This window comes from Schistocerca americana, chromosome 4 (assembly GCF_021461395.2).
Source record: "Schistocerca americana isolate TAMUIC-IGC-003095 chromosome 4, iqSchAmer2.1, whole genome shotgun sequence".
In the NCBI taxonomy this organism is placed as follows: Eukaryota; Metazoa; Arthropoda; class Insecta; order Orthoptera; family Acrididae; genus Schistocerca; species Schistocerca americana.
In genome coordinates this window covers 231510567-231516685 of record NC_060122.1, presented here as the reverse complement: position 1 = coordinate 231516685, position 6119 = coordinate 231510567, and the positions used below count along the sequence as shown (strand labels likewise).

The 6119-nt window shown below is 41.0% G+C and overlaps 1 non-coding gene across 1 annotated transcript; it reads left to right on the top strand.

Annotated features, from left to right (window-relative positions):
- Positions 1–2055: 2055 nt before the first annotated feature.
- Positions 2056–2129, top strand: Trnad-guc. Its single transcript has one exon. It is a non-coding gene; the product is annotated as a tRNA-Asp (tRNA).
- The last annotated feature ends 3990 nt before the right edge of the window (positions 2130–6119 follow it).

The window sequence follows — 6119 nt, the reverse complement described above, 5'->3', positions numbered from 1 at the left end:
ATAGTTAACAGAAGTAAAACCACCGTATTTATGTAGTATAAGCATTAAATACAGGATTGTATTATAGTAAAGTTCTCGAAAACGCACTTTAAGAGTATGCTCTTGTAACAGTGGATAAGGGAAAAGTCAATGGGGTATAATCACAATTACAGCTATATGCTGCCGTCAGCACGGTGTAGAATTCTGTTGGTTAAGAGCAATTTTAGAGGATGGCTAGTAACGGATGGTTCAAAACGAGTTCTTTTTGAAAAGATTAGTCGTGCGCCAAACCGAAAACATTCGGAATGCGAACTGTAAAACTTTTAAAGCTTCTTCCAGCCGTGGCCACGCAGTAGAGACCAGTGCGGCTAATGTGATAATCAAGTGATCAACCGGAAACTACCGTTACATTACGACATTTTCATTTCTGAGTCGTCATCTTCTGACTGGTTTGATGCGGCCCGTCACGGTTTCATCTCCTGTACCAGCCTCTTCATCTTAGAATAGCCCTTACAACCTACGTCCTCAAGTATTTGCTGGATGTAATCCAGTCTATGTCGTCCTCTACGTTTTCTGCCTTCTTCAGCTCCCCCTAGTGCCATGGGAGTCATTCCTACATGTCTCTACATATGTCCTATCATTCTGTCCCTTCATACTGTCAGTATTTTCCACATATTCCTTTCCTCTCTGATTCTGCGCAGTACCTCCCGATTCCTTACCTTATCAGTCCACCTAAGTTTCAACATTCGTCTGTAGCAACATATCTCAAATTCATCGATTCTCTTCTGTTCCGGCTTTCCCACAGTTCATGTTTCACTACCATGCAATGCTGTGCTCCAAAGGTAAATTCTCTGAAATTTCTTTCTCAAATTAAGACCTGACTACTTTTGGCCAGGAATGCCCTTTTGCCTGATTTAGTCTCGTTTTGATATCCTCCTTGCTCCGTCAGTCGTTGGCTACTGTGCTGCTGGGGTAGCAAAATTCGTTAATTTCTCTGCTTCGTGTCCATCAGTCCTGATGTTAAGTTTCCCACTGTCCTCATATCTGCTACTTCTCATTACTTCCGTCTTTCTTCGACTTACTCTCGATCCATTTTCTGTACTAATTAGACTGTTCATTCCACTCAATAGATTATGTAATTCTTCATTTTCACTGAGGATAGCAATGTCATCAGCGAATCGTATCGTTGATATCCTTTCACCTTGAGTGTTAATCCCACTCTTGAACCTTTGTTTTATTTCCATCAATGTTTCTTCGATGTACAGATTGAACAGTAGGGGACGGGCGAAAGACTGCATCCCTGTCTTACACCCTTTTCAATCCGTTCATTTCGTTTTTGTTCGTCCACTCTTATTATTCCTTCTTGACCCCTGTACGTATTGTATATTGCCCATATGTCCCTATCACTTACACCTATCTTTCACAGAATTTCTAAAATATTGCGTTTTATACTGTCGAACGCTTTTTACAGGTCAACAAATCCTATGAAGGTGTCTTGATTCTTGTTTATTCTTGCTTCCAATAACAACCGCAACGTCAGAATTGCCTGTCTGATGCCTTTACCTTTCCTAAACCCAAACTGATATTCATCTAAGACATCCTCAATTTTCTTTTCCATTCCTCTGGATATTATTTTTGTCAGTAACTAGTATGCACGAGCTGTTAAGCTGATAGTGTGATAACTGTCGCACTTGTCAGCTTTTGCAGTCTTCGGAATTATGTAGATGAATTTTTTGCCAAAGACAGATGGTATGTCACCACAGTCACACATTCTACACACAAACGCGAATTTCATTTTGTTGTCTCTCCACCCAATGGAATTCTGATGGAATGTTGTGTATCCCTTCTGCCTCACTTGATCTTAAGGCATCCAGAGCCCTCTTAAATTCTGATTCTAACTCTGGGTTACCTATCTCTTTGTTATCAATTCCTGTTTCTTCTTGTATCACATCAGACAAATCTTCTACCCCCTCCCCCCCCCCCCTCCCCCCCGTAGAGGCCATCTGTGTACTTCTTCCATCTATCCGCTCTCTTCTCTTCATTTAACAGTCGAATTCCCATTAGACTCCTCGTCCGGCCTCCGGTAGCTCAGTGGTCAGCGCGACGGACTGTCAATGCTAAGGGCCCGGGTTCGATTCCCGGCTGGGGCGGAGATTTTCTCCGCTGAGGGACTGGATGTTGTGTTGTCCTAATCATCATCATTTCATCCCCCTCGACGTGCAAGTCGCCGAAGTGGCGTCAAATCTAAAGACTTGCGGTCTACCCGACGGGAGGCCCTTGTCACACGCCATTATTATTATTAGACTCTTAATGTTACCAGCTTTGGTTCCAATTTCAGCAAAGACTGTACTTGCTTTCCTATATGCTGATTCAGTCTTTGCGACAGTCATTTCTTTTCCGATTTCTTCGCATTTTTCAAGCAGTCATTTCGTCTTAGCTTACCTGCAATTATTTATTTCATTCCTCAGCGACTTGTATATTTGTATTCCTAAATTTCCTTTGAACATTTATGTACGTTTTTCTTTCAGTGATCAACTGAAGTATTTCTTCAGTTATCCACGGTTTCTTCGCGGTTTTCATCTTTGTATCTATGTTTTTCTTTTCAACTGCCGTGACTGCCATTTTTATAGATGTCCATTCGTGTACTGCCAACTGAGCTATTAGTTATTGCTGTATCTGCTCCCTTAAAGAACTTCAAGCATGCCTCGTTATTCCATACTACTTCTGTATCCCACTTCTTTGCGTATTCGCTCTTTCTGACCTCTCTTGAACTTCAGCCTACTCTTCATCACTGCTACATTGTGATTCGAGTCTGTATCTGCAGCTGGGTAAGCCTTACAATGATTTCACAGTCTCTGTCTGACCATGATGGAATCCAACTGAAATCTTCCCATGTTACCCACTCTTTTCCAAGTATACCTCCTCCTCTTGTGATTCTTGAACAGAGTACTCGCTATTACTAGCTGAAATTTATTACAGAACTCAATTCGTCCTTCTCTTCTCTAATTCCTTGTCTTCTACTCCTTCCCCTACACGTGCTCTCTAGTCCCCCACGATAATTAGATTTTCATTTCCCTTTACATATTGTATTACCCTTTCACTATCCCCATATACTTTCTTCATCTCTTCATCTTCAGCCCGCGACGTCGGCATGTAAACCTGAACTATCGTTGTCGGTGTTGGTTTGTTACCGATTCTGATAACAACAACCGTATCAGTGAACTGTTCACAGTAACACACTCTCTACCCTACCTTGCTATTCGTAACGAATCCTACTCTGCTGCTGATGAAAACGAAATGGAAAGTATAATACTGTGAGAAGAGTTTGACAGAGCACTGACAGACCTAAGAGAAAACTAAACCCCTGATGCAGATGAATTTCTGTCAGAATGATGGGATCCTTGGAAAGCCAGCCATATCAAAACAATTTTATCTGGTAAAACAGGGTACATAATCTCAGGCTTCTAAAAGAATGTAACAATTTCAGATACGTAATCTGACATGTGTGAATATCACCGAACTACAAGTCACGGTCGCTAAATTATAAGACGAATTACTTACGGCGGAATGGAAAAACTGGTACAAGCTTGCCTCGAAGAAGATCAGAGAAATGAAGGAACACATGAGACCATACTGATCCTACGACTTATATTAGAAGATATATTTTTTAAAAAGGCAATTTACGTTTACAGCATTGGTAGACTTAGACTCTGAAGTGTTTGACAGTACTTTCTAGAATACACTTTTTGAAATTCAAAAAGTAGCAGGGGTAAAATACAGGGAAAGGAAGGTTATTTATACTTGTACAGAAAAGAGGCAGCAGTCATAAAAGCGGTAGGGTACCGAGAATCGAACTCGGACCTCCTGGGTGAACTACCAGACCACAACGGAGAACCACTTAAGTATTCCTCCAGAGAACACAGCAAGTACCTAGCCCCTAGTTGACGGCATCTGTAAAAATCACTAGTTGAGCAGTGACTGAGTATTGCAGTTTTTTCCCGATGTTATTCAATGTGTACTTCGAGCAAGCTGTGAACGAAACCAAAGAAAATTTACGAGAAGGCATCAAAATTCAGGAAGAGTAAATAAAAACTTTGAAATTTATCGATGACATTGTAGTTCTGTAAGAGACAGGAAGAGACTTAGAAGAGCAGTTGCACAGAATAATTTCTTGAAAGGAGAATGTAAGACATTCAAAACAAGGAGAATGGCATGCTGTCGATTTAATTCAGGTGATGTTGAGGGAATCAGGAAAGAAACGAGACAACAAAAGTAGTAGCTGAGGTCTGCTATTTCACCAGTAAAATAAATAACGATGTGTGAAAGAGAGGAGTAAAAAGGGAGACTTTCTATAGAAAGGAAACCTTTTCTGAAAAAAAGGACTTCGGTAACATGTAATATAAATTTAAGCATTAGGATGTCTTCCCTCTAGGCGCGCAGTCCGGAGCCGCGCGACTGCTACGGTCGCAGGTTCGAATCCTGCCTCGGGCATGGATGTGTGTGATGTCCTTAGGTTAGTTAGGTTTGAGTAGTTCTAAGTTCTAGGGGACTGATGACCACAGATGTTAAGTCCCATAGTGCTCAGAGCCATGTCTTCCCTGAAAGTATTTATCGGGCGTCCCTTTATCGAAGGGACGATAAGCGGTTCTGAGAAGGAAATAGAAACTTTTGAATATAGTGCTACAGACAGACGCTGGATATGTGATGAGTAGATCGCATATGTAATGAACAGGTTATTAATTCAATGGGGAAAAAATTTGTGGAACATCTTGACTAGAAGTATGGATCAATTGTAGGATCCATTCTGACTCATCAAGTAATCTATTTAGTAATGGAGGGAAGTGTGTGGTTGGTGCCAATTGTAGAGAGAGGCATAGATGTGAATAGAGTGAGAAGGTTCGTACCAATGTAGGTTACACTAACTACTCGGGGTTGAAGGTGCGTGCACAGCGTAGACTAGCACTGAGAGCTTCACCAAATCAGTGCTCGGACTGTTGACCATAAAAATAACGTCTAGCGGTTATAATCTAACCACCCTTTGCGTGTTACCTGAATATTTGCAAATTTATTTTCAGGAGTATGCTCTTGTAAAACTCCTCTGTGTAGAATTTCCCTTAACAGTACAAAACTAACTGTGGACAGGCCACCTCTTTAAGAACTGACCTGTAAATGTTAACTGGATACCGTGAAAATTACGGCCCTAAGCATACCGCTTAAAGTGGGGAAGTTGCAAAGCAAATATCGCACTTTGACTAGCGTTATCTGACTGGAGTAAAATGCTGATTATGATTTTGACCTGCTTGCTAATATCTTCCTGGACACAGATTAAAACCTATAACATTAAGTGAGCGACGGGCTCGAACAGAAACAAATGATTAAATTTAATATTCCGATTTATTAATAAACGCAATTACGGGATCAACGTAGAAACTGAATAATCCAAAAACTGTGACAGTCATACCTCCCACAATTTATTTGTAGATTAAATGGAAATCAGTGGCAGTCTCCTTTCAGCTAAATTACTTCTTGCCCTCTTAGGAACATTCTCTCGACATTCACGGTAACTGACAATTGTTTAATCCTTAGCCTCAAGCAATCGTGTGGGAGGACAAAATGCTTGCCGCCCCCGGGTGTCTGTGTCGACCTCACTACCAAGAATCTTAGGCCAAACATCCACTGGTCACCGAACTGCTTGGCGGAAGCGTTTTCTGTTGCTCCGCCTCAAGTCTACTGCTCTGCACATTCGTGCACACACCAGAATCATTCATAATCCATTAAAAATCGTCAGTGGGCTAACAAAGAGAGAAGCAGCCTGCTACCAGTCGGCGTGTTTTGTTACATCATTAACAGCTTTTCACACCTCTTTCTCCTGTTAGCAGTATCAGAATAATAAATACATTCTAATTATTAATGAAAATAGCATGCAAAACCCTTGCTCCCTTTCACTCTTCTCTTTATAAACTTTAACCCCAAGAAATAATTTATGACGCAATCTGACTGTGTTTCAAAATAGGAAAGGAACTTGATTAAGGGTAGCTACTGCTTCCATTGCTCAATGGGACATGACGAACATAACTGAATTGTTTAATGAACTTGTAACAAGATCATAGTCTGATTTCAAAATCGCTTAGGTAATCTTT